This window comes from Arvicanthis niloticus, chromosome 30 (genome assembly GCF_011762505.2).
Source record: "Arvicanthis niloticus isolate mArvNil1 chromosome 30, mArvNil1.pat.X, whole genome shotgun sequence".
Taxonomy (NCBI): domain Eukaryota; kingdom Metazoa; phylum Chordata; class Mammalia; order Rodentia; family Muridae; genus Arvicanthis; species Arvicanthis niloticus.
In genome coordinates, this window is record NC_133438.1 from 3,712,508 (window position 1) to 3,740,498 (window position 27,991).

General features: G+C 44.5%; 1 protein-coding gene across 2 annotated transcripts in view; it reads right to left on the minus strand.

The window, feature by feature from the left end:
- Nucleotides 1-27,991, minus strand: part of LOC143440783 (ubiquitin carboxyl-terminal hydrolase 29) — a 219,763-nt gene that overhangs the window by 13,210 nt on the left and 178,562 nt on the right. For both annotated transcript variants that reach the window (XM_076927560.1, XM_076927561.1), the window contains exons 3-4: nt 15,442-15,506; nt 12,927-13,076 (exon numbers count right to left, since the gene is read on the minus strand). The gene's annotated coding sequence lies outside the window, so the exon portion shown is untranslated. The remainder of the gene's footprint in view (nt 1-12,926; nt 13,077-15,441; nt 15,507-27,991) is intronic.

The following is a 27,991-nucleotide window of genomic DNA, read 5'->3' on the forward strand; positions in this document are numbered from 1 at the left end:
CTTCCAGAGGACGCCCCAGAAGACCCCAATGTTGGGGTCCCAGCACCTATTTCACAGGATTAGAGGTACTTCACAATTGTCTCGGGAATCTGATTCCTTTTGATGCTCACATAATTACATAAAATTAAAATAAATCTAAGTTGGGTGTGGTGACCTACACCTTTAATCCCAACATCATTCCGGAGGAAGAGACAAGATTGAGTGATAAGAAAAGAGGCAGCCTACAGAGTGGGAAAAGACTTTCACTAAATACAAATCCAATAGAGTGCTAATATTCAAAATAGATAAGAAAAACAAACAGTATAAAAAAACCCCAAAACCCAAAGCACCCAACAGCCCAATTTAAAAAGTGGGGTACCATTCTAAACAGAATTTTCAAAAGAGGAATCTCAAATGGTTGAAAAAGATTTAAAGAAATGTTCAACATCCTTAGCCATAAGGGAAATGCAAATCAAAACAACTTTGAGATGCTATCTTGCGCCCATCAGAATGTCTAAGATTAGTAACACAAGTCATGTTGGCAAGGGCGTGGAGCCAGGGGAGCACTCCTTCACTATCGGTGGAGTGCAAATGTGAACAGCCACTGTGGAAGTCAGTGTGGCGGTTCCTCAGGAAAATGGGAATCCGTCCACCTTAAGATCCAGTTATACCGCTCCTGGGCATATACCCAAGAGATGCTCCACCATACCCACCATACCCACCATAACGTAAGGACATGTGCTCAACCATGTTCACAACAGCTTTATTTGTGATAGCCAGAAAATATAAACACTCTAGATGTCACACAACTGAGGAATGCATAAAGAAAATGTGGTATTACACAGCTGAATATTACTCAGATAGCTAAAACAATGTCTCTAAAAGGACATCATGAAATTTGCTTGCAAATGTATGGAACTAGAAATATCATTCTGTGTGAGGTAGCACAGACCCAGAAAAACAAACATGGTATGTATTTGCTTATATGTGAATATTAGCCATTAAGCCAATGATAACCAAGCCACACCCCATAGAACCACAGAGGGCAGGTATAGAGTAAGGGACTAGCTAGAACAGGTAAATCTCATTAGGAAGGGGAAATAAAATAGAAATGGATGAGGTGGGAGATGGGAGGAAGAAGAAGGGAGAAGAGCCCTGACTGGCCATGTCTGATCACTCAACGCAGCGTGAGTTCTGGGATTGGGTTACATCTAATTGAGTTGTGACCCAAAGGAGTCCCATGGGAATCCCCAAACAACTGGGCTGTTGCCAAAACATTATAGGACAAACGGACTGACAACACCACCTACACAGCTCACTGAACATGGAGAGGTCAAGCTGGTGCCTACCCAGAGCCTTCACCCCTGGTGTCTTTGCCCCAGGAAGGTACACTGCACACTACCGAAAGAGAGTGCAACCCAACCACAAATCCTTTGACCTAAAATCCATCCATCGTGTCTGAAAAATAGGCTAGGACAATGATGGCACAAGGTTTGGGGGAGTGACCAACCAATGACTGATTTGACTTAAGGCCCACTGCATAAAATGGAAGCTATATACCCCCAATACTACTTGGTTGACCAAGAACCAGAGACTGAGATAACCCAGGGACCTAGGGTAAAACCAAATATTACTGTTCTTAAAAACAAGGAAAACAAATGTCGTGATAAAATGCTTCCTAATGACATTCTGCTATACCCATAGATCAGCGTCTTGCTCAGCCACCATCAGAGAATCTTCCCTCAGCAGCAGACGGGAACCCCTGCCCACTGGGGCATGTCCATTGGTGTTCTTCATCTCATATTTCTAGCTTCTGACGCTAGCAAACACAACGTCACAGCAAACTCCCTGATCCTACGCTCTCTCGGTCTTTCTGCCCCTTCTCCCAAAATGTCCCCTGAGCCTTTGTTTTTCATAGATGTTACAGATTACTCTAATACTTGTAGTACTTTGAGTGGGGTGTTCTCCATTAGTCCCCTGAATTTGAGTACTTGGGTTCCAGTAGGTAGCTCTGTTTGGGGAGGCTTGGAAGGCATGGTCTTGCGGGAGTGAATATACCAATGAGGATGGGCTTTGGGGTTCAAAAGTCATGTGCTATTTTCAGTGGGCTCTTTTGGCTGTGAGCTCTCGGCTGCTGTTCCAGCCATCTGCTGCCTACTCCATCTGCTCTACCATCACCAGTTCCCATCCCTTGGGAACTGTAAAGGTATCAGGCAAATCGATATACCCTTCCTTCTATAAGTTGACTCTGTCTGTCATGGTATTTCACCTCAGCAATAGAAAATAACTAAGACAGGGCTAGAGAGATGGCTCAGTGTTTGAGAAGACTGGCTGTTCTTCCAGAGGTCCTGAGTTCAATTCCCAGCACCCACATGGTGGCTCACAACCATCTGTAATGGGATCCGATGTGTGTGAAGAGAGCTACAGTGTACTCATCTAAATAAAAATAAGTAAATCTTTAAAAAAAAGAAGAAGAAGAAGAAGAAGAAGAAGAAGAAGAAGAAGAAGAAGAAGAAGAAGAAGAAGAAGAAGAAGAAGAAGAAAGAAAATAACTAAGACAATGGTCCTTTTACATCCTTGCAAATATTCTGTAGGATAAGCCCTTAGACTTGCTGAGGCCAGTGACACGGCTCCGTGTGTCAGTGTTCTCGCTGACAAATCCGACACCCTGAGTGCAATCCCCAAGAAGCATATGTGTACCTGGTGTCTATACTGTGCCAGGCTCAGTGGCTAAGAGCTGCCCTTCCAGAGGATCTGAGTTTACTTGCCAGGACCCACATCAGGTAGCTCACAACCACCTGTAACTCCAGGTCCTGGGGGGGGTTGATGGCCTTCTCATGAAACCCACACATGTGGCATGCACTGACAGGAGTGAAAATAAAACACGTACTGTGTGTTATACATGATCCTCTGATGTATAATAATTGACAGCAGAGTTGGTTTGTTCACACCAGATTCACCAATAATGGCTGAATGCTACAGTGCTGGTCACCGTAGCCCAAGATAATAATGGAGGTGAAAGCTCTCCATCTCTGACTGGAACAACCTCACTCAGCATTTGCCTATCTAAAAAGTTCTTTTATGCAAAGTCAAGAAATGCAGGTAAAAACGCAGCTCACTGGTAGAGCACCTGCTTAGCATGCGTATGGTCCTGGGAGGCATTCCCAGCACCACAGAAACAACCACAGGACATAGCCTTTAATCCCAGCACTAGAGGGGCAGACACAAGATGATCTCTGTGAGGCTAAGGCCAGTCTAGCACACATAGTAGTCCAAGCTGAGCCTACATGATAGTAAGACCCTGTCTCAAACAATATCTGCAACCATCACCAAAACAAAACAGCAGCAGAAGTTGATATTCATGTAAAAATAAAAGATAAAAAAGTGCACGAGCAAACCTCTAAGAAAGCATATTTTAAGTGTTTTCACACACAAATAGGTACATGGGACGGACGATGCTTATGCAAACAGCTGAATGTAGCAATTCTAACATGTATCCATGGATCAAAACATGTGCACTAAAATATCTATTCATTGAATTTTCTTAGGTCCATTTATTTTATGTGTATGAGTATTTTGCCTGCACGAATGTATGTGCACCATAGGAAGAGGGCACTGGAACTCCCGGGACTGGAGTTATGGATGACTGTGGGCTGCCACATGGATAACTAGAAACTGAACCTGGAACATCTGTAAGAGCAGCGTGTTGTTCTTAACCACTGACCCAGCTCTCTTGCATCCTAGATTGTTTTTTTTTTTTTTTTTTGAGACAGGGTTTCTCTGTGTAGTCCTGGCTGTCCTGAACTCACTCTGTAGACCAGGCTGCCCTTGAAAAATCCGCCTGCCTCTGCCTCCCAAGTGCTGGGATTAAAGGCGTGTGCCACCACCCAGCCGGTTGTTTTGTTTTTCAAAACAACAGTCCTCCCTGTAGCCCTCCTTTTCCTGGAACTCGCTGGGTAGAGCAGGCTGTCCTGGAACTCAGAGATCCACCTGACCTGCCAAAGGCTCGCACATTCCACCATTGCCCAGCTCTAGATTCATTTTTTGACTTGTCAACTAGTAAGCAAACAGATAGATCTGGGGACATAACCCAGGTGCCTAACCTGCAGGAAGCCCTGTGCTCGCTACCTAGCAACACATAAGACTGGGCAGGCACCCAGAAGCATGCCTATTACTTAAATTCAAGGTTAGTCTGTGCCACATAAGACCCTGCCTCAAAATGAAACAAGCCATAAAAGAGAAACATACCCTACATGTACACACACACACACACACACACACACACACACACACACACCCCACACACACCACATGTATGCATGCACGCAGGTCGCAGATACATAGGCACTTGCAAAAAGAAAAAAAAAAAAAAAAAGGCTTTTTTTTTGTTTGCTGTCTACCACCATCTGGTGGCAGCAGGCTGCAACTGCAAGATTCACAGGCTCAGTTAAGACCAAGCTGTAAGGAATGCTGTTATTTGGAGGCATTTGGAGACACCAGTGACTTAGAAAAGACACATGTCTGCATAGGCTTAGCTCCACTCCCTACGTAGTGGGCTTTCTTCTCTTCGGTGAATTTCCACATGTGTGTGTATGTAGACACGTTGCAGAATCGTAAAAGTGCAAGTGAAAGCTAAGTAGACTTGGGTTGTTCAAGTATGCTGTATCCACAAGCTGTATTTTGATTCTTGTATTTTTTCTCTCTCCCGTCTTTCTAACTTAAAACGAAACATATTTTGACAGGTTTATCTGATTAAATCTATTGTCTCAGAAATCCCCTTATATGTTTTTAAAGATTTATTTATTTTATTTGTATAGGTGTTGTGCCTGCTTGTTCTGCCAACCACTTAGGTGCAGTGTCCTCGGAGTGTAGAGGAGGGCATAGGATCCCCTGGAATCCTGTGGGTACTTGGAATAGACCCTGGATTCTCCACAAGGGCAGTAAGTGCTTTTTTACACTCTTTTTTTGAAACAAGGTTCCTCAATATAGTCCTGGCTGTCCTGGAACTCACTATGTAGACCAGGCTGGCCTGGAACTCAGAGATCCTCTTGCTTCTATCTCAGGAGTGCTGGGATCAAAGGCGTATCACCCCCGCCCAGCCAGTAAATTACGAGCTATCTGTCCTAAGGGGGGGGGGAGGGGACAGGTTGGGAGGGACCTTCAAACATCCACCTGACAGAGTTCACTGGTTCACCTGCAACAGAAATATTAGCATCCCAGAGGCAGCCACTGCCTTATATCCTCCCCACCACAACTGTAGCAGCCTCAAGGGAGGGTGGGACAACAAGATTAGCTTCCTGATTTACATACCTGCATTAACCTCTTAAACCCTTCTCCCTCTAAGCTTGGATACCCCTTCTTTTAAAAAAAAAAAAAAAAAAAAAAAAAAAAAATTCCTTTTTTTTCTTTTATTCTTCTCTCAGACATTGTAACCTGCCTGCAGCTTCTCCTCCCAGATCCACTCCTCCCGTTTAGCTTCAAATTAAAAAAAAAAAAAAAAAAAAAAAAAAAAAAAAAAGAGGGAACACGGCATACCAAGTTGCAGTAAGATTAGGCACAAAGCCTCACATCAGGGCTGGAAGAAGCTGGACTAAGCAACCCAGTGGGAGGAAAAGGGTCCCAAGAGCAGACAGAAGAGTCAGAGTCACCCCTGACTCTCATCTTTAGGAGTTCCACAAGAACACCCAGCTACACAACCATACATCTCTGCAGAGAGCCTAGTGCAGACCCATGTAGGCTGCTTGACTGTCACTTCAGTCTCTGGGAGCCCCTACGAGCCCTGCTTAGTTGATTCTTAAAAGCAAAACGAAACTTATTTCTTTTTATTTTATGTGTGTGAGTATTTGCCTGCATGTATGTATGTGTGCCTGGTACTTGAGGCCAGGTGGGGTCTCAGTGTGTAGCCCTGGAAGTCACTGTTACATAGATCAGGTGGCCTCAAATGTCGAGAAATCCACCTGCCCCTGAGTGTTGGGATTAAAAGCATGTACCACCATTACCAGACAGCCACAGCCTTCTAAATGAAGAAACTCACATCTACGGGTTATTCCTGGATCCCTACCCAAGTCTCTGCCACTGTGAGTGGCTGACATTAACAAAGGATATTTCTCCTCAAGTCCTCATCTCAGCACATCTGTCTGAAGAACCTGGAATGTATTTAAAATGAGAATCTGTGGCTACTTCTGGGGCCAAGGAGCTGGGCCAGGCCAGCAGGTGTTAGCAGAGATGTCTCAAGCTGAATTTGGGGGGCAGGTTAAGACGTCTCCCAAGAGGCATTGAGTAACCAGACCGTTAAGGAACGGATAGTGAAAGAAAAAGCACCATCTCAGGACCCCAAAGACCAAGTTGTAAACACAAAGGAGCAGGGAATAGGAGATAGAGGATGAGGAAGAAGGGGGTGGGAACAATGGAGAGGTTACAGGGATATTTGTCCCAGAGGGGACAAGGACGAAGGATTGCCTCTGGAGGAGACAGGCACATAGGAGAATGGCGGTTTATAAAGGTAAAGGGGGAAACCCTGTGCTAGGATGAGGTGTTTAATTTTAATTGGGCATGTTTATTAGGTGAACCGGGACTTTTGATTGCTGGACTTTAATACTTTGATAGCTGGACCTTGGTAGTCAGACTAGGGAGGAACAAGTGGCCAAATAAGGAAATAGACCTTGGAGGCTAGCTTTAGGAATGCAGTCTGAGGGTTTTTAGCAAGGCAGAGGGAATGGAAGAGACAGTCAAGGCCTGCCAGAGCTACGCTCACCACACTGGCCAGAGTCCTCTTATATTGTGTCTGCACTCGCCCAGCTGCCCAAATCCTGTGTGGAGGTCCTTGCTCTTAGTTCCTCAGAAGGTGACTGAAGGCTTCCCATTGACAGTTTTTTTTTTTTTCTCAAGGCCGGGTGGGAAGGGTCACAAGACTCTCTGCAGAGTATATGTGACCTAAGGGAGGGGCTGAAGCACCTAGGGCCCTTCATCTCAGCATCCACATTCCTGTAGGCAGCGCCTAACCTATGCTCTGCAGGCAAGCCCAGTCAACTTCAGTGATGTGCTGTATCACAGTGGTTTGTCATTGGGACCTTTGGTGGACTGGCTGATATTGTTTATGCCTAATACCTCTGCGGTGGTGGCCTTAAATTCCAGTATTTGGGAGGTAGAGATAGGTGGGTTTCTGAGTTCGAGGCCAGCCTGGTCTACAGAGTGAGTTCCAGGACAGCCAGGGCTACACAGAGAAACCCTGTCTCAAAAAACCAAACCAAACCAAAACAAAACAAAACAAGCACTGCTTACGTTTAGGCCTGGGAAGGAAAGGTATGGGTGTGGCTGTATACTGTATCCAGGGAACTTCCTTTGTTTTGATGTTTTGTTTTGAGACTGGGTCTCACGTAGTCTGGGCTGGGCTGCCCTCAAACTCACTGCAGCTGAAGATGACCTTGGATCTCTGTCTCTGTCTGTCTCCTCCCCCATCTTCTTCCCCTTCTCTCTCTCTTCTCCCCTACCTTTTCCCTCTTTCTTCTCCCTCTCTTCTCTCTCCCCTTCCTCCCTTTTCTCCTCTCTCTCTCATCTCTGTTTCTTTCTGTGTCTCTCTGTGTGTCTCTGTCTCTCCCTGTCTCTCTCTGTATCTATCTATCTATCTATCTATCTATCTATCTATCTATCTACCTACCTACCTACCTACCTACCTACCTACCTACCTACCTACCTATCTATCTATCATGTCTTCACGAAGGTTGAATTATGTCTTGTTAGGAATTAAACCCAGGGCTTTGCGCTTTCAAGGCATGGAATCTTTTAAATGACATCCCCAGCTCTTTTAACTTCTTAGAGAGGTTCTAGTGTCGCATAGGCTTCCATAGAACTTGCTACATAGACCCCTCCTCAGTGCTGGGGCTATAAGGGTAAAATTCTGCATTCGTCGAATTACTGGAACATTCTATGGCTTCAAGGACGTTCATCAGTAATTGCGGCCAGCGGCCAACAGGTGGCGCTCGTAGGCTATTGACTAAAACAGTTCGAGCATGACTAGGGAATCCGGCTTAAGCTGCCGCCGCCGCAGCCTTTGCTCTGCTGAGATTTTTCAAACCATTTACCCTACAAGGACAAGGATAGATGGGCTTCGAGAAGGTGGCCACCGGGGAGCAGACTGAGTTGACCGGTCAAGTGTCACGAGGCCATCACAGCAACAGGGCTGGAGAGCAAAGGAGTGGGGATTTGAGTTTACACCCTGGCTCCATCTCACACTGGCCTGCGTGTCATTGGGTGGAGGTTTCTTGGCTTCTGTTTCTTCTTTTGCATGTTCATTCGGACTGTGTAACAATTCAATTTAATAATAATGTTACTTGGAAATTGCTAGGAGAGATTTTAAATGTTCTCATCATGGCGAAGTGGTTTTGTCAACAGTTTGATTGACATGTATATCAGAGCATCCATGTTGTGTACTGTAAATATATATGGTTCTTATAGTTCAACTTCACTTAAGAGTTGGAAGGAAAAAATTTTAAGGCCATCCTTAGCTAACTGTGGAATTCCAGACCAGCTTATCCCCATAGCTAGGTGTGGTGGCACACCCATTTATTCCTAGTAATAAGAAAGCAGAGGTAAGCAGGTCTCTTTGAGTTCAAAGTTCGTCTGCTTTACACAGTGGGTTCAAGGTTAGCTAGGATTAAGTGGTAAGACCTTGACTCAAAACAAAACAGAAACCTAACCAAACAGCCAAACAAACAAAAAATCAAGCTACATGAGACCTTACCTCAAAAGTGGAAACAAATCTAGAATGCAGCTTGTGGCTGCAGCGCTTTCTATCCAGCACAGGTCCTGTGCTCAACTCCCAGTACTTAGGAAACCAAACCTAATAATAATAGTAATAATAATAATAATAATAATAATAATAATAATAATAACAATAATAATAATAAAGAGTTCATTGAGTTTCTCCAATGTGGGCAATCCTGCCAAATACTACGGATTTCAAACCCCATCTTCCAAGACTTTATGTTCTAATGGTGAGAAGACAGCGAGACAGAGATCAGGGGTGCATGTTGGTGTGGAATACTAGACACCAGGAGATTCCTGTGAAGATACAGGGTTGTTGGAAGAAGAAAGAAGCCACAAAATAGATAACTATAGGAGCACATCAGGGAAAAAAAAAAAAAAAAGATTTGCAGGCAGTGTGAACAGATCTGGGGAAGGGTTTTTGTTTTGTTTGTTTTGTTTTGTCTTTGAGACTGGGTTTCTCAGTGTCGCTCTGGCTGTCTTGGAATTCCCTTTGTAGACCAGGCTGGCCAGGAACTCAGAGATCTGCCTGCCTCTGCCTCTGCCTCTGCCTTTTTTTTTTTTTTTTTTTTTTTTTTTTTTTGCCAGATTTTGTTCTGGATTTGATGTTGTAAGCAAGCATGGGCTATGTAAACACCATGCATTTAAAAAATCCCCAATAGTGGGCATGGTGGTACAAGCTGCACTCAGGAGGCATCGGGGGCAGATCTCAGAGTCTGAGGCTAGCTCCATCTCCACAGTGATACTTTGCTTTCAAGACAAGGACAACAACAAAAACAACATCTCAAACTCCTAAGCCTAGTAGCGGTGTGATGATGGTCAACAAATACAAAGAACATAGAATTATAATACAAAACGCTTTTTCTTTTCTTTTCTTTTTTTAAAACTGTATCAAAGAAGTGAACTCCATAAACTATCCCATCAAACACTGAGTTTTGTACCAGACACTGATAAACACTTAAGAATTAAATTGCCAGGCATGGTGGCTCACACCTGGAAACTCCAACCTTGCAAGGCTGAGGTAAGAGGATCTTAAGAGTTCAAAGGCAGCCTGGGCCACATCATACCAGGCCAATCTTGGCTCCAAGTGAGACCCTCACCCTGTCTCACCCTCCCAACCCTCCCACCCTGAAGCAATAAAGCCTGCCAATTATAAAATTCAATGTTGTCAGCTCTCAAAATTTGGATGAAAATGAAGGATACAATCAAGGGGAAATTTGCAAACCAGATGGCTCTTTAGACAGATGTGACTTTAAACAGACGTCTCAGAAGACTGTCCACATTGTTTTGTGTCTAAGCGAGACCTTTCCCCGTCCTTAATTACACAGGGAGGTATATAATTCTCGGAATGAAGCCTGGGCTTTAGCTCAGTGGAAAATTCCGTTGCTGATTTGAGAGCTGAGCTCTCTGGCTGCCAGGGAAATGGTAAACACTCTGGCTGCCTTCTCTCTGAAAGCCCAGGCTCTGTGTTTGCACAGTGTGAGTCGCTAACGACGAACATGTTTTTCTCTCTTTCCCACTGCTCCAGTGTAAGGCTGCCATTTGTCTCTCAGGTGGGCTTAGTATCTTTAAAATCATTTTAGAATTACATTTATTATTACCACGTAGTTTTAAATAAAATAATTGACGTGTTTTAATTTTATGTACACCGGTGTTTTGACTACATGTGTTTTTGTGTGAGGGTGTCAGATATTGGAGTTACGGACAGCTGTAACTTGCCATGTGCAAGGAACTGAACCCTAGATCCTCTCAGAAGAGCAGTCAGTGTTTTTAACCACTGAGCCATCTCTCCAGCCCCCATTGTCACGGGTTTTAAATTAACGCGCTGCGGCCCTCATTTGGGGGGTCAGAGGACAGGTTTTAGGAGTGAACTCTCTCTTGCCACCATGTCTGTCCCTGGTACTGAACTCAGTTTGTCAGGCTTGGTGATAGGTGCCTTTAGCCCTGGAGTCTCTCTGGACTTTTTAAATTTATTCTTCCTGTACCCCAAGCTGTCCCATTATGTCACCGTGATTCACAAAGTTGCTCAGGACAAAACCCCAGGGGAGATTCTTCCTATGTTCCCAGCCCTCTCTAGGCCTGTACATCTCAACCATGTGAGCACGGAGCCATCTGCTCATGCTGCTAATTGAAGATTTGAGTTTTTGAGCAATCTCCTCAACCCCCATAACCCCCAAACCCAGGCTGTGGTAACTACCATTTGTTTTCTCCAATGAGTCCATGTTTTTAGGTCCCACCAGTAAGTGACATTATGTCAGTGTATCTGGCTTAGTTTACCTAGCTGTAGGATGTTCTTTAAATTCACCCAAGTTGTCAAAAAAAAAAAAAAAAAAAAAAAAAAAAAAAGGATTTGAGAAAGTTGTATCTTTGGAAACTTTTCTCAACACTTAAGTTTTTCCATATGGGTGACCTGAGTGACGGTCTCTTTAAAAACGTAAACATGTCCCAGCACTCCGGTGAAGGAAGCAGGAAGTTTGGGAGATTAAAATCTTCCTTAGCTAAAGTCTGGACTCAAGGGCAGTCTGGACTACCTGAGACAGTCTCAAAAACAAGTTAAAACTGTGGGGCCAGTGAAATGGGTCAACAGTAAAGGCGCTTGGCAAGGAAGTGAGTCAACAGGTGAGGAAGCTCACGGTGAAGTGAGTCACGGTGAAGTGAGTCACGGTGAAGTGAGTCAGCCATGAGGCGCTTGCAGGGAAGTAGGTCAACAGGTACAGACGTGAGCAGCCGAGGCTGATAACTTCAGTTCAATCCCCGGGAGCCACAGCGTGGAAAGATAGAATGAACTCCCACAGGTTGTCCTCAGCCCTCCACACACATAAATGCACACAAAATAAAGAAACGGAATGTAATAATTTTTAAAAATGTAAAAAGTAACAAATCATCTCATTCTTCTGGTAAAAACCCTACAGTCTTCGGTATTCCTCAAAACATGGGAAATAAAAAGGTACACTGAAGACTCAGAGCATAATTCTGACATATTGTTCTATTCACAGGGGACCTGGGACTCTGTGGATAATTAGTTGATCGCAGGGCAGGGCAGGGAAACCGGAGACTAGAATGTCTCATTGTGTCTGGAAAGTAGAAGGGGATTTTCTTTTTTTTCAAGTGTCAAGAACCTTGAAAAGATCCAGAATCAGAATGTGAACAGTTCTGGAGAAGATAAATTCTGAAAGTAGTAAAGTATAAACAAGCCCTTAATTAAGTTAAAATCCACAAAATCAGCATAGAATCAATTAAGGTGGGATAAAAGACAGCAGAGACTTAGGGAAGGATTCTGAACAGAGATAAAGCCGGGGACGTGGGACCAGAAAGCCATCACGTGTCATCTCTTATGCAATAACTAAGGAAAGAGTAATCAATGGTTACTAAACCTGTATCTGTGGGGCCAGTGAGGTGGCTCAGGGGATAAAGGAGCCTTCAGCCAAGTTTGAGGATGTAAGTCCCACCACCAGGACCTGAATAATGGAAGGAAAAAACTGACTCCTGCGAGTTGTCCTGTGGCCTATAGCATGTACCTGTCCGTTCACATACACAAATGTAAGATTTTTAAAAAGTAAAATAAGAATGCATGCGTATGCTACCCTTCCCTACTTTGGGCCTTCTTTTTAAACAACTTTATTTAAACATTTAATTGTGTGTTGGGGGGGGGGGATAGGTATTTGTGCACAAGAGGGCAGATGACCAAGGAAGGCAGAAGAAGGCATTAAATTCCCTGGTGTTGGAGTTACAGGCAACTGTGAGTCCCCTATATAGGTCTTGGGAATCACCCTTGGGGCCTGGTCTCTGCAGGAGCGATTAAGATAACTTTACCGAGTGAGTTATCCTTCCACCTTTATTCAAGCTCAGACTGAACTCAGGCTACCATGGCTCTGAGTTTTGCCTTCTGATGCCTCCATCCTTTTAATAGCCTCTTGATTACAATATGTCCCACCCGTAATCTCATGGGTGTGAGGCCATCCAATGGAGAAAAATAGGGAAATAAATCTTGTTGTGCAAAAGTAAAAAGAGAAATAATATTTACGAAGGTAACTGACAATGAGGGAAAATAGTAACTTGAACAAAGCAGGGAACACTTTAGACAAGTGTCAAGGCCAGTAGCTCCAATGCTGGGTCAAAGAAGATGCCACAAGCTTATTATTTATTTATTTGTTACTTATTTATTTACTTGCTTACTTGCTTACCTTTGAGATGAGGTTTTTCCTGGCTGTTCTGGAACTTGCTTTGTAGACCAGACTGGGCTGGAACTCAGAGATATGTTTGCCTCTCAAGTTCTGGGGTTAAAGAAGTGAGCCACCACCTCTTGGAATGGCACGAATTTACAGGAGGACGAACTGAGAAAGAGACAAAGACACACATGCACGAAGATGAAAATCTTTGAGAATCAGGAATCATCAGACAGACCTAGGTTGACGGACATTCTACAGATTGCTCTGTATTCCTCAAAAAATGTCAGCATCAAGCCTGACAGGCTGATGAAAGTGAATTCTGTGAACTCAGGGCCAGCCTGATCTACGTAACAAATTTCAAGCCAGCCAAGTCTGCATAGTGGGACTCTTTCTTAAACAAACAAACAAATAACACCCCCCCCCCCCAAATGATGTCAATGTCTGGCTGTCTCTTTGAGAGGCCTCAGCACATAAAGTCACTTGTCTGGAAAGCCTGGTGGCCTGAGGTCAGACCTAAGACTTTAGTAAAGTCTACTTTTACTAAATATATATTGGAAATCCGCCTGCCTCTGCCTCCCAAGTACTGGGATTAAAGGCATGCACCACTACTGCCTGACTGAAACTCTGTCTCAAAAAACAAAAAAAAAAAAAAAGAAGAAATGTCTTTTTAAAAAAAATGTATGCGTCTGTGTGTCTGCATGTGTGTAGTGTGTGGGTATGTGCATGTGGGTGCCTGCAGAGGCCAGAAGAGAGCTTCAGTTTCCCCTGGAGCTGGGGTTGCAGTCAGTAACACATACGGGCATTTAGAACCCAAACTCAGGCCCTCTGGAAGAGCAGCCAGTGCTCTTAATGGAAAGCCCATCAATCTTTTCTGATTGATTGATCGATTGATGATTGATTGATTGATGATTGATTGATTGAGATCTGTGTATCTCTGCCTTTTGAGACTAAAGGCATGGAACATCATGCTTGGGTTTATTTATTTATTTGTTTATTTGTTTGTTTATTTTGAAACAGGGTCTGGTGTATTCTAGGCTTTCTTCAGGCTTATTATGTAGCCAAGGATGACTTTGAACTTGCGCCAAGTCTGGAGCGCTAGGCTTGTGGCTGAATGCCACTGTAACCTGTTTATTTTATGCTGAGAATTAAACCCAAGCCTTTATATAAGCTGGGCAAGTATCTCTCTATCATGAAGGTTTATTTTTCTTCCCAAGACAGGGTTTCTCTGTGTACCCCTGGCTGTCCGGGAACTTGCTCTGTAGACCAGGCTGGCCTCAAACTCACAGAAATCTGTCTGCCTCTGCCTCCCAAGTGCTGGGATTAAAGGTGTGTGCCACTACCTCCTAGCTTATGAAGATTTTTTGGAGATAGAGTCTCACTCTGTAGCCCTGGCTGCCCATAAACACTGCACATAGACGAGGCTGACCTTGAGCTCACAGATAACCATTTGCCTCCAGCTCCTGAGTGCTGGTCTTAAAGGTGTGCACTACCATGCCCACCAAATTTTTAGTTCTTCAAAAACAAAATCTTTGTGGAGCTGGCAAAATGGCTCAATAGTTAAGAACATTGACGACCCTTCCAGAACACCTGGGTTTAATACCCAGCACCCACAGGGCAGCTCACAACTGTCTGTAACTCCAGTTCCAGGGAGTCTCATGCCCTTTTTTTTAGCTTCCTCAGGCAATGCACATATACAGGCAAATATGTATACACATAGAATAAAAATAAACAAATAAAGTACTCTGTGTGTGTTCATATGTGTTAGGCAGAGGACAACCTTGGGTGCTGGTCCTCGCCTTCTACCTTGTTTGGGGTGAGGTCTTTTGTTTACTGCTACCTGTGTCAGGGTAGCTGACAACTTCCTAAAACTTCTTTGTCTCTACCCCAGTCTCACTTGTTATAGGAGCATTGGGATTTATAGATTCGTAAAACTACTTTTGACTTTATATAGGTACTGGCCATCTTAACTGAGATCCTCACACTTCCTTTACCCACTAAGTCTTCCCAGCTCTGTCCTCCTGATTCTCCAACCTGGGTCTGTCCTACTCAGCATTACATCAGTTCCCTCTGAAGAGAAACACATTAAGCTAACTTGCCACTGAATCTGTTCTCTAGCTGCCCCTGTCTACTCGGGACCATAATATTTTTGAGACACAATGGCTGGCACTTTTACAAAAGTAATCTGTGATGCAGCCCATAAGTTGTAGATAATAACACAGTTTGAACTGTTTTCATGATTGGGGAAATGGAACAGATGTTCCTTGGTTCTTTTTCGTGTACCATCTGCTTCCTATCCTGAGACTGATGGAGAGCTGCCCCCAGTTACCAAAAGTTGTATTGGAAAGCAACCGTCTTCAGATCTTTGCGTGGTGCTGAACAATTGCAGCATCCCAGAGTCAATGGCAATTGGTTTCTGAATGCACAGATCCAGACAGCCTACACCTGCCATTGCCCCTGCTGAATGTTGACTGTGGAAGTAGCATTCTGTGTGTCATTAAGCTCTGACTGGGCCTTTGGTTTCATTAATTACCTGTTAGTTCTTCCAGGTGGTTAGGGACTCTTGGGTTGCACTAAAACAGGAGCCCAATGTCAAAACTAGAGAGAAAAGATAAAGAAGGTCACTTCAGACTGATTAAGGGAACAATCTATCAGGAGGCCATTAACATTCTAAATGCATAGATCCCAAATACCCAGTTTTATCAAACAAATGCCATTAGATGCAAAGTCATAGACAAACCCTAGTACAATAGCAATAGGGGGACTTCAGTACCCCACTCTCAATAATTGATAAGTCTTCCAAACAGAAGAAGAAGAAGAAGAAGAAGAAGAAGAAGAAGAAGAAGAAGAAGAAGAAGAAGAAGAAAAGAAAAAAAAAAACAGAAAAATATGGGGAACTACAAAAGAGCCGATGTCTTTTGAAACAGGAATCAATAGAGCTCGCATGCTTTTGATTCTCCGGGAGAGCTATTGGACTCCTTTTGCCGAGCGGTGTTTCATTTCTTATAGCAAAGAGGTTTTGAAATTGCATTCAAGTGCCTAATAACCTCCTTGGTGCATAAAGGAGGTCCTCCATCAGCCACACAAAAAGAGGAAGGACGAAATGTACTGAATGGTGAAAAAGGAGACAGAATAATGAGGCTTTCTCCCGCACCTGCAGCAGCTGCCCACCAAGAGCCCATCAGTCTCATTTGAGTCAGCGCTTGCACCGCTAGATTTTTACCCCCCTCTAATTCCAAAATGACCTGGAGGTCTTTAGAAAGCACCAAGGGCTTGGGTGGACTAATAAGGAGGCGGCAGAAGAAGATTGAAGGACTTATTGTTGTGGCTATTATTATTTTTTTAAATAGAATATCTTTTATCTATTCTTTAACAATCTCATGCAAGCAGACAATGTACCTCAGACATATGCACCCCATCTCTCCCTTCCCACCCCAATACGTCATCCCTCTCCACTCCTTTGTGTCCCACTGCAGAATGTAACCCTTTTTGAACCTCACCACCCACACTCAATCCACTCTGCCTTCACAAGAAGCCTTCCTCTCTCCCCTGCTGGGTACTCAACCCTGTTAGCAACCAGAGAAGGTCACCATGGAAACCACTTGTAGGGCGGAAGGAGTGGGTGGTCAAGAAGGGTGAGGAGAGGGCAGGGAGAGATTCAGAGATTGAAATATTTCAGGCATTATGATGTGGTTGCAAATACTGGGTCCAGAGGAAGATCAGTGATGGGTCTATGGATGTGGTATAGAGTATAGACATACAGACATAGAAGTTCATGACTAATGCCAAGTAATAAATGTATACGTGTGTGTGTGTGTGTGTGTGTGTGTGTGTGTGTGTGCCACACGGCAAGTGAAAAATCATAAATCCAGGCATTTACCCAATTCTTCGATGGGAACGCCAGGCAGGTAGATTATGACAAGCCAGGGAAACGCCTGCTATAGATTTCAGCCTTTATCAAAATAGCATTCACAGCCTTGGGTCTGGTGGAAGCTCTGCTAGTTAACACATTCCCAAGGCCTTACCCAACAGTTGAAAGGAATACAGGACAGATGAGGAGGTGGGCAATGGGTGGCTATTATGAGAACTAAGATGGTCCAAAATAATTGTGGCTGTGTGTCTGCAGCATTCCAACACTCCAGGGGCGAGGCTGTAACCCGTCTGGCAGCTTTTCCCCTAGGGACTTCAGTTTTACAGTTTCCAGTATGCTATTGAATCCCAGGCCCAAGCAGGGTAAGAGTATCGTGTCTTGAAGCTCTCTTTGTAGACCAGGCCAGTCACAACCTCAATGATATTCTCCTGCCATTGCCCAAGCCCCCTACCCTGACTGCTGGGAGTAGAGGTGTGGGCCACCACCACCTGGCTCAGGTGTGCAATTTTTAAAAAGTTTTAATGATATGTTTAAATGGTTACATTTTGCATCAATATAACCATTATTCAGTTAAATATAACTTGTTACAGCTAAGGAATTCATTTCTTTCTACTCTCCCTCCCTTTTTCTCTTTTTCTCTCTTCCATCTTCCTTCCCTCCCTCCCTCCCTCCCTCCCTCCCTCCCTCTTTCCATTCGTTCCTCTCTTCCGTTCTCTCTCTCTCTCTCTCTCTCTCTCTCTCTCTCTCTCTCTTTTTCACGGGTGTGGAGTATTTGAGACAGGATTTTTCTGTGTGGCCCTGGCTGTCGCAGAACTTGCCCTGTAGATCAAGCTGGCCTCAAACTCTGTGTGTATGTGTGTGTTGCATGTGTATGTGTGGTGTGCATGTGTGTGGTGTGTGTGTATAAGTATGTGGTCTGTGTGTATGTGTGTGGTGTGTATGGTGTGTGTGTCATGTACAGTGTATGTGTGGTGTATGTGTAGTGTGTGTGTATGTGTGTGTGTCGTGTGTGTGGTGTGCATACGGTATGTGTGTGTGGTGTGTGGTGTGTGTATGCATGGTGTCCATGTATGTGGTATGTGTATGTGTGGTGTGCATGTGTGCGATGTGTGTATGTGGTATGTGTGTGGTGTGTATGGTGTGTATGTGTGGAGTGTGTGTGTGGTGTGTGGTGTGGTATGTGTGTGATGTGCATGTTTGTGTGTGGCGTGTTTGTGTGGTATGTGTGTGTGTAGGCCTGAGGTTGATGTTGAATTTAAACCTCCATTACTCTGTCACCTTGCTCAATGAGGCAGGGTCTCTCAGATCAAGAGTATACAGATATGACTCTCCCCGCTAGCTCCTTGCTCTGGGGATCTGGAATTACAAGTGAGCTGCCATATCCACCCAGCATTTACATGTGTACTGAGTATCCAAATTCTGGTTCTTATGCTTTCATGGCAAGTGACTTAATGGCTGAGCCACCTTCCCAGCCCTCTTTCTACCTTAAAAAGATAGTGGGACTACTGAATATGCAAGCCCACACTCACAGTGTCCATTTGTGTCCCCATGTTTCTAGAGTGGCTTTCTTATCTCTTAGTCATTTGCTTTCTGCATCTCTGTGTCATAGTGAAGATTCTGTGAACACTAGTGAAGGCTTGTTGGTAGTTACAAGGAAAGTTTATGTATTATTATTCCTGCGTATGCAAGTGCATGGTGACTGCAATGTACATGTGGACGTCAGGAGACATCTCTCAGAAATAGCTCATCCCTCACTTTTGCTTTGGGCTCCAGGGATCAAGATTTTCAGGTGCCCAAGGTAAGTGCTCCTACCCTGTGAGCCATGTCCCCAGACCTTGTCTGTGTCCATTCCCCATATAATTGGCTTTCCAACCTATGATAGAGTGACATCTCTATAAACCCCAGTACTGCAAACATTTTACATTGAGAATGTGTATTTAAGAGTCTGGAGAGAGCCAGATGGGGGTGGTGGTGGCGCACACACTTAATCTCTGCCTCTGGGAGGCAGATCTCTGAGTTCAAGGCCAGCCTAGGCTATAGAGGGAGTTCCAGGATAACCAGCACTACACAGAGAAACTCTGTCTTGAAAAACCAAAGCAGAGAGAGAAAGAGAGATAGAGATAGAGGGAGAGAGAGAGAGAGAGAGAGAGAGAGAGAGAGAGAGAGAGAGAGAGAGGTCTTCATGGGCAAGAGTACTTGAGTTTAGTTCCTAGGACCCATGTAAAAAGCTAAAGGTAGCCCCACTTGTCTGTAACCCCAGCAACATATGCGGCAGAGAGAGACAGGAAGAGTGTGCAGTACCCATCCACCTCTGGCTTCTTCACCTGTATAGACACATGTATATACCACACCTCCACTATGAGGAACTGGATTTAATACACCTACCCTACTGACTCTATCTCATCCTAGTCCACACGCTCGGATCACTTAGTGTTCCGCAGCTCTGTACAGCTCCTCCTTCATAAAGCCTGTTTTATAATACGGTGTTGAATGCCTTCTGTACGTATGGACAAGCTAGCTTGTAAAGATACAAAATACAATATATAAAAAGAAGTGTTGGTGGTCTGGGGACGGATAGCTCAGTGGTAGAACATCTCAGCATGCACAGAACCTAGGCTCTTTTCTCAATGCACACTCGTGCCTCCTCTCTCTCTCTCTCTCTCTCTCTCTCTCTCTCTCTCTCTCTCACACACACACACACACACACACACACACACTGGTGTAGTATATGCTCTGTTGCTCCCTCTCTTAATTGTATGAGTGGCTGGTGACTAGGAACTTCAATTCATTGCCACAGCCTTGCATTGCCAGAGTCTCATGGTACATATTAACAATCAGGAAAAAAAAAAAGATCAAAATTCTAAGTACCATTTCTACTGAATGTGTAGCGCTTGGGCTACAGAGGTTGCTGGCCCACGAGCTCCTGCAGATTCTTCTGTTTCTGCCTCCAGTCTCACAGTGGAAGCGCACATGCTACTGTGCCCAGATTTATGTAGATTCTGGGGATTGGAACCCAGGTCCTCATATTTGTGTGGTAAACAATTTATCCATGGAGCTACCTCCCCAGCATGTGTGTGTATGTGTGTATACATACATATATACATACATACATACATATGTGTGTATAAACATATACAAATACACACATATATACATATATATACACACATGTATGTATATGTATGTGTATATATATGTGTGTGTGTGTATATATATATACACACATATATATTGCTGGGATGAAAGCATAGTCTTGAAAGCCAGCTACCAACAAAGAAAACTTCCCTCTCGATCACCTGGGGAGTGAGACATCGAGACAAAGAGTCTTTTTTTTTTTCTTTCCTATCATTCGTGCAAACTCTACTCCATCCCGCAATCCCAGGACTCCACTTGACTTGCTGACTTTGGGTCCTGGGAGACAGCAGGATCTGTTGTGGTCAGAGCTGAGCTCTGACATTGTCCAGGAGAATAGCTGAGATGTAGATTTGCAGGGAAGTCTGGACTTCCCAGCAGAATTCCTATACATGCAACTGTTTTCTTCCTCTTTATAAAATCCCGAATCATGACTTGAAGGACCTCTGACCTGTCACTGTGTCTTATCCCAATACAGTATTTTCCAGAGAAGGTAACATGACCAGATGGTCATATATGGTAAATCTATGTATACATGGATTATGATTGAAAGTATACAGACATATGTATACACACATCTATGTACCTGCATCTGTAATCACATACATATCTGTATTTATAGTATTGCTATATCTGTTTCAGATCAGAGTCCCAGGTAGGGGTGCATCAGACCCGCAGTTTCCCCCAGCTTAGCTGCTCTGGCATTCATTAGTCTGCTTTGGATGCTCAGAAGCATCCTCTGCTCTTATTGACGCAGGCAGATTCTGCCTGTTGCTATGGAAACTGAAGCTGATAGGAGTGAGGCTGACACAGGAGATAGAACTTTCCAGATTATATTGTAGGTTAGAATTCCCAGTAGCATTTTTGGTGTATGGAATATTAGACAAAACCGCAAGATCAAGGATCAATGGTCCCTAGTTTTTCCGTCTAGAGATGGAGAATATGTATTTCTGGATTGTGATAAGGATTATAATAGGTGCCACTTGCAAATTGCTTAACCCCATACCTGTCACAGAATGGGCAGAGTTTGTAAAATAATGTTTTTCAGACTGCATAGATACCAGAATGGGAGGGGTGAATTAATCAGCCATCAGTAGGGGAAGAGAGCTGAGAGAGAGAAATGTACTAGGCCAGGCATGCTGACACACACCTTTAATCCCAGCCCTTAAGAGGCAGAGGCAAGTGGATCTCTATGAGTTCGGGACCAGCCTGGTCTACAAAGCAAGACTAGGGTAGCCAGGGCTCTTGCACAAAGAAACCCTGTCTTAAAAAAATAAAACAAAACAAAACAAAATTTATGAGAAGAGACTGTATCCTGTTAGTTTGCACAATAAAACCTGGGTTTCTATAGTGGCCATCTGCACACTGGAGAGGCTGAGTATCCAGTAGATTTACAGTCCACGAGGCTGGATGCTCGCAAGTCTAATCCTGGCCTGGACAGTTCCTGGAGAGCCACTGGTCTTCAGTCCATGTTGGGAAGACAGAGGAGCTGGGTTCTGATAGCTATGAAGGATTGAATGTAGTGACAGCAGTGGTTGGACAGATGGACTAAAAGACAGGCTAGATGAACTTGCCAACAAGGGAGATAAACTCAACAAGACCTGAAGGCAATGGGGCAGAAAGCCAAGCTTTTCCCTGGGACCTCCTCATAGCTGGCCATCACTGGAAGGTGATGGACCTTCCTAAGCCAAGTGGCCTGCTCAAGACAAGCTCTCACAGTGTGCCTAGCATCTTACCTCTCACTTGACTACAGATCCAGTCAGACTGACAGCCAAGATCACCCTTCACAGAGTGAGAAGATTGACAGTTCTCTACAACTGCAAATGCAGATTCCCAGGTAGATCTCCAGACCAGGGAAGGCAAAATGTACATCCCATATTTACCTCCCCTCTACTGTCCTGAGTTGTTTATTTTACTACAAAAATTGTCCTGAAGCCCCCCTCTGTCTCCATCTGTCTCTGTCTGTTTGTCATGTGTCTCTGTCCCTTTGTGTGTTGTGTGTCTCTGTCTCTGTCTGTCTCTCTATATGTTGTGTGTCTCTGTCTTTCTGTGTATTGTGTATCTGTCTCTTTGTGTCTGTCTCTCTCTAGCTCTCCGTGTGTCATATGTCTCTGTCTCTCTGTGTGTCCTGTGTCTCTCTGTCTCCCTGTGTTGTATGTCTCTCTATCTCTCTCTGTCTGTCTGCCTTTCTGTCTGTTTCTGTGTTTCTGTCTCTCTGTCTATGTCCTTCTGTTGGTCTCTCTCTCTCTCTCTCTCTCTCTCTCTCTCTCTCTCTCTCTCTCTCTCTCTCTCTCTTTGTTTTTTTGAGACAGGGTTTCTCTGTGTAGCCCTGGCTGTCCTGGAACTGTGTAGACCAGGCTGGCCTCAAACTCAGAAATCCGCCTGCCTCTGCCTCCCAAGTGCTGGGATTAAAGGCGTGTGCCACCACTGCCCGGCTGTTGGTCTCTTTTTGTGTTGTGTATTTCTGTTTTTGTCTCTGTGTGTTGTGTGTCTCTCTGTCTCTGTCTATCTCTGTGTTTTTGTGTCTCTCTATCTCTATCTTTCTGTCTGTCTCTGTTTCTCTCTGTCTCTGTCTCCCTGTATGCCATGTGTCTCTCTGTCTCTGTCTTTCTGTCTGTCTCACTGTCTCTCTGTCTCTGTGTCTCTGTGTGTCTCTCTGTCTCTATCACCCTTTCTCTCATTACTTTCTGCTCACTGGAAGATAAAGTAATGGCACCAGGATGAAGATTTTCTCTGGCTCTACCTGCCCGTTCCAATGTCCAGTACACACAGTAAGTATTTTATGTGTACTGTCATGACTCAGTATCCATGGTGGATCTGTTCTAAGACTCCTGAGTATGCTAAAATCCACACATACTCAAGCCCTTTGTATAAAATGGCAGAGTTTGCATCTATTATGCATATGTATTTCTTACAGTTATTTATTTGGTGTGTATGTATGGTGTCTGTTGCAGGGTGCACATGCATAATGGCACTCTTGTGGTGGCCAGAGGATGATGTTCAGGACTCTCTCTTTCCGCCATTTGAGACCTGGGGAATGAACTTAGTTCATCAGGCTTGGAAACAAATGCCTTGACTTACCAAGACAGCAATTCAACCTCACATATATATTTTAGTCAACTTTAGATTAATTCTAGTACCTAGTACCATCCTAATACCATAAGTTCTACATAGTAATAATTATACTGTTGTAGGAAGCTCTGACCCTTCAAAAATACCTATGTCCTTTCATTCAGGAAGTAATTTTTTTTTTTCTAATTGTGTTTTGAGACAGGGTCTCACTGTGTAGTCCTAACTGGTCTTGAACTTGTTATATAGACCAGGCTTTCTTTGAACTCACAGAAATCTGCTTGTTTCTGCGTCTCACGTGCGGGAAGGTGTATACCACTATACTAAGCTTCTGCATATTTTTGATGTAAATCTTGTTGCATCTGTGGAGATGGAATCTATGGCTTGACAGGTAGAATGGGCTGGGAAAGAGAGAAGGTGTGTGAAGGACACAGCATCAAGGAGAGGTGGCTGCATACAGTGCAGGAAGCAGAGATCCAGAATTCAGAAGTCAAGCAGAAGGAGGCATCTTTGTCTACACCCAGAGTCCCTGTGAAGCAGGAAGAGAAATCCTGTCTGCTGTAGCTTACTGGGTGAAGAGCTTGCCCCGTGTTCTCAGACATATGGAAGAGCAAAGCAGACATTTTCAGCTCAGATGTCCATGACGCCCTGAGAAGCGCACACACGTTATACAATTTGGAAAACCCAGCATGTCCATAAAGACATCTTCAATATCTGTGCGTATGCATGCTTGCAAATGCCACGGCACAGACATGGAAGACACAAGAGAGCGTCTATGCGTTAGTCTTCTCCTTCCACCGTGTGGGTCCTGAGATCTTACTCAGGCTAGCAGGCTTGGTGGCAAGTGCCTTCATCAATCGAGCCATCTTGTCCCCTCTCCTCATTTTTGCTTTCTTTCTTTTTTCTTTTCTTTTGAAACGTGTCTCAAGTAGCTCAGGCTGGCTTCAGACATGCTATATAGCTGAGGATGGCTGTGAGCTCCCGGTCACTCTGCTTCTACTTGGCTGGTGTCCGGATCACGGGTGCATGCTACCGTTCATGGTTTATGTAGTGTTAGGATTGAACCCGGTTTCATGGCTGTTATCACAGTATTATTGATTCTCTCGTGTGGTTTTGTGTGATCACCTCGTCTGAGAAGCAAGCATCTTTACCGAGGCATTTTGGGATTTCCTTTCGTCTATACTGTGTTCCTGTGATAATGCCACCAGCAAAGAATAGATGCAAAATTAATATATTAATTTAGCCAGGCCAGAGTGAGGGCTTAGCCTATAAAAGAGTATGCCACCAAAGCTGACGGATTGAGTCTGATCGCTATAACCCACGTGGTAGAAGGAGAGTACTGACTCAAACAAGCTGTCTTCTGACTCCCATATGCTTGCATTAAATATATACATATTTATAATATACACTAATATAACTATCTACACCAGGTATAGTGTGGCACATTACTGTAATCCTAGAACACGGAAAGCCAGAGTAGGAAGATTATCATGCATTGGAGGTCAGACTTGGCTATACAGCAAAATCCTATCTCAGTAACAAGAATGGACTTACTTTTGTTAATCACTCATAATCTTTGAATGTGGGGGGCAGATAAATGGCTTAATCATGAATGAATAAAAAGAAGAACAAATAGCATTTCTGTTGCCGGTTCTTTGGGGCAGCTTGAGATTTCTGCCCCGGGTGACAGAGACCCACACAGACCTGCACTCTCTCTGCTTTTCTGCAGAAGCCTTGTCTGGTGATGCATTTTAATTACATAAAAGTCTAAGGGCTGGAGTGTCAGGCTCTGTCTCCTTCTGATCTCTCATCTGGCCATATCTGTTTCTATGGAAACCATAGCAGACAGAAGAGAAGGTGGCTGCCACAAGACCAGGGAGAGGGGCAGAACCTGGAGTATTATAGGCTCTGGACTCAGGCTTATAGGCACACAGGTGTGTGCGTGTGTGTGTGTGTGGTGTGTGGTATTGTGTGTGTGGTATAGTTTGTGTGTGTGGTGTGTGTGGTGTAGTGTGTGTGTGTGGTGTGTGTGTATGTGTGTGTGGTATAAAGTGTGTGTGTGGTGGAGGTGTGTATGTGTGTGTGGTGTGTGGTGTATGCGTGTGTGGTGTATGTGTGTGTGGTGTTGTGTGTGTGGTGTATGTATGTATGTATGTATGTGTGTGGTGTGTGTGTGTATATGTGTGTGGTGTATGTGTGTGTATGTGGGTGTGTACGTGTATGTGTGTGTGGTGTGTGGTATTGTGTGTGTGGTATAGTTTGTGTGTGTGGTGTGTGTGTGTATGTGTGTATGTGTGTGTGGTGTGTGTTTATGTGTGTGTGTGGTGTCATGTGTGTGGTGTGGTGTGTGTGGTGTGTGTGGTGTGTGGGGGGGTGTATGTATATGTGTGTGTTGTGTGTGTATGTGTGTCTGTCTGTATGGTATGTGTGTGTATATGTGTATATGTGGGGGGGGTGTATGTGCATGTATGTGTGTAGAATTCACAGTGGAGATTCTGCAAAGGTTTGGGAGTACTGAAATAAGGGTCCGTTGGCCAGCCCCTCAGAACTCCTCATCTATTATGTAGAAAAGGCTCGAGGTCTGTCAGGCCTTGGACACACCCACATAAAGATGTCTAGCACACGGCTGCAGCCTGGCTGGTTACGGTAGGCTCTAACCTGTCATCACCCAGAATCACCATGGAAGTTGCTGCTTGCTAAATATGTGGATCCCGCGTCACACCTCAGTAACATGTGCCTGGGGCCAGCAAGAAGGCTCAGTACATAAAGGCACTTGCCACCAAGCCTAACAGCCAGAGGTCAACCCCCAGACCCCACAGAGTGGACGAGAACTACTCCTGCAAGTTGTCCCTTGAGTTCCACATGTATGTTATGTGTGAACACACACACACGCACACACACACACCATATTTTTAAAGAATAAAAGGCTGTGTTCTTAGAGCTTCCCATGCCTGCTTCGTCATTCCAGTCATGTTCTGTTCTCATTTTCCTTAAATTACTGAACAGTGCCTAAACCCCTGGTTTTGTTTCTTTGTATATGGTCCCTCTCCCTTGATTACACTTACAAGTGAATTTCTGTGTGCATATGGAGGCTAGCTTACTCAGTGGCACATAGTAAGCCTTCAATATAGGCAGCCTTGATGGAAGGAAAAAAGGAAGGGCGGGGTGTGGGAGGAAAGGTAGGATTGGCGCTAAGGAGCCGCAGTGGGCTGATGGCTTCCAGTGGGTTACACTGTGGAGCAAGCTGCCAGTAGAGGGCGCCCGCGATCACTCTTGAGTCTACAAACTGGATCTGCAGACACAGAAAAGCAAAGAACTTTATGGCTGAAGATTCTATCCCTTTTCCGTGGGAGAGGAGAGGGGGACAGCCACGGGATGTACTCTCTTGTATGTTGTGTCTTGTTTTCTTGGGGAGACCGTAGTAAAGGTTCCCACACTCACGGACTTGAGTGTAAGCCTCTGTTCCCCCAGCCCGACTCCTCTGCCATTCTGATTCCAGCTGTCTGCTGTGTATAGGGGCTTGGGACGCCATACAGCCTCCGTGGGTCTCAGTGCCACTCAGTGTCAACGGCAGCCAGAGTCACTTTGCTTCGACTTAAGTCTGAACAGCTTGCTGTCAACTGGGGCTTCCTTCCACACTCAGGGTGAAATCCAAGCTGCTAAGGCCTTGCCTTAAAATCCTGCCTTTATCAAACTACAGGCTCTGTGTCCAGCTTCTCAGCCTTCCTCTGACTTTGGGGCTACTAAGGCCCAGTTTAGTGTTTCAAAATCTCACATACTGAAGACTCAATGCCTGTGCCTCTGAATGCTTTTGGAAAGGGGATGTTTATTCATTTAATTAGTTGAAAAAGTCCACATTTATCTATTTGTGTATATGAAAACGTTGGGGCCCATATGTGTCTTGGTGAACATTTGAAAGTTAGAGGACAATTTGAGGGAGTCAATTCTTTTTTTTCCACAATGTGGGTACCGGGGATCAAGCTCAGGTCGACAGGCTTAGTGGCAAGTGCCTATCTTTTTGGCCCATATTTATTCTCAAGACAGGATCTTGTTATGTAGACTGGTGTGGCCTTGACATCACAGCAATTCTCTGACTTCAAGTTCCCAAGGGCTGGAATGACAGGCATGACCACCATCGTTGTCATGTGAAGCTATAAACAGCCATCCTTTTATTTTTGCTATGCAGGAGACAGAGCCCAGGGCCTCCCTCACTGGTGGATTCCAGACATTCTGTGTCTCCAACCCTGGAGACAGGGTCTTTAAAACAAACAAACATACATTTATTTATTTATGTATCTGTGTGCGCGTTGCTTCGTGAATGACACAGTGTAAATGTGGGGGTCAGAAGCCGACTTACAGGAGTTGGTTCTCTCCTAACATATGGGTCTGGGTCACTGAACTTGGGTCATCAAACTTGTCGGCAAGGAACTTTATCTGCTGAACCATCTTGGCAGCCCTGAGACAGAGTCATGATAGATGTGATTAAGGCACAATGAGAGGGCTGGTCATCCATGTTTATAGCAACATTATTCACAAATAGCCAAATTACAAGACTAATTTAGATGCCCATCAACAGATGAAAGGATAAAGAGAGTGTAACACGCAGTGTGTGCCTGCACACACACACACCCCCGCGCACCCCCTGCACCCCCGCAACCCTTGTATCCCCGAACCCCCCCACACACAGTGGTGCATTATTCAGGCATAAAGCCACATAAAATTGTGTCATTTGCAGGGAAAATAGATGGAGATCATTATGTTAAAGAAATAAACCCCACTCAGAAAGACAAGAATTATATATTCTGTCTCAGATGTGGAACCTAAGTCTCATCATATTTATGACATGAGAACACACTGGACAATGGAGGGAGGAAGGAGACAGCCAGGAGCGGCGAGAAGGGACCAGGGACCGTGTTGAGGATCATGAGCCGCATACAATGACCCATATATGGAAATGTGGTGAAACCTGTTCTTTTGTTTTGTTTTGTTGTGTCTAGACAGGGTTTCTCTG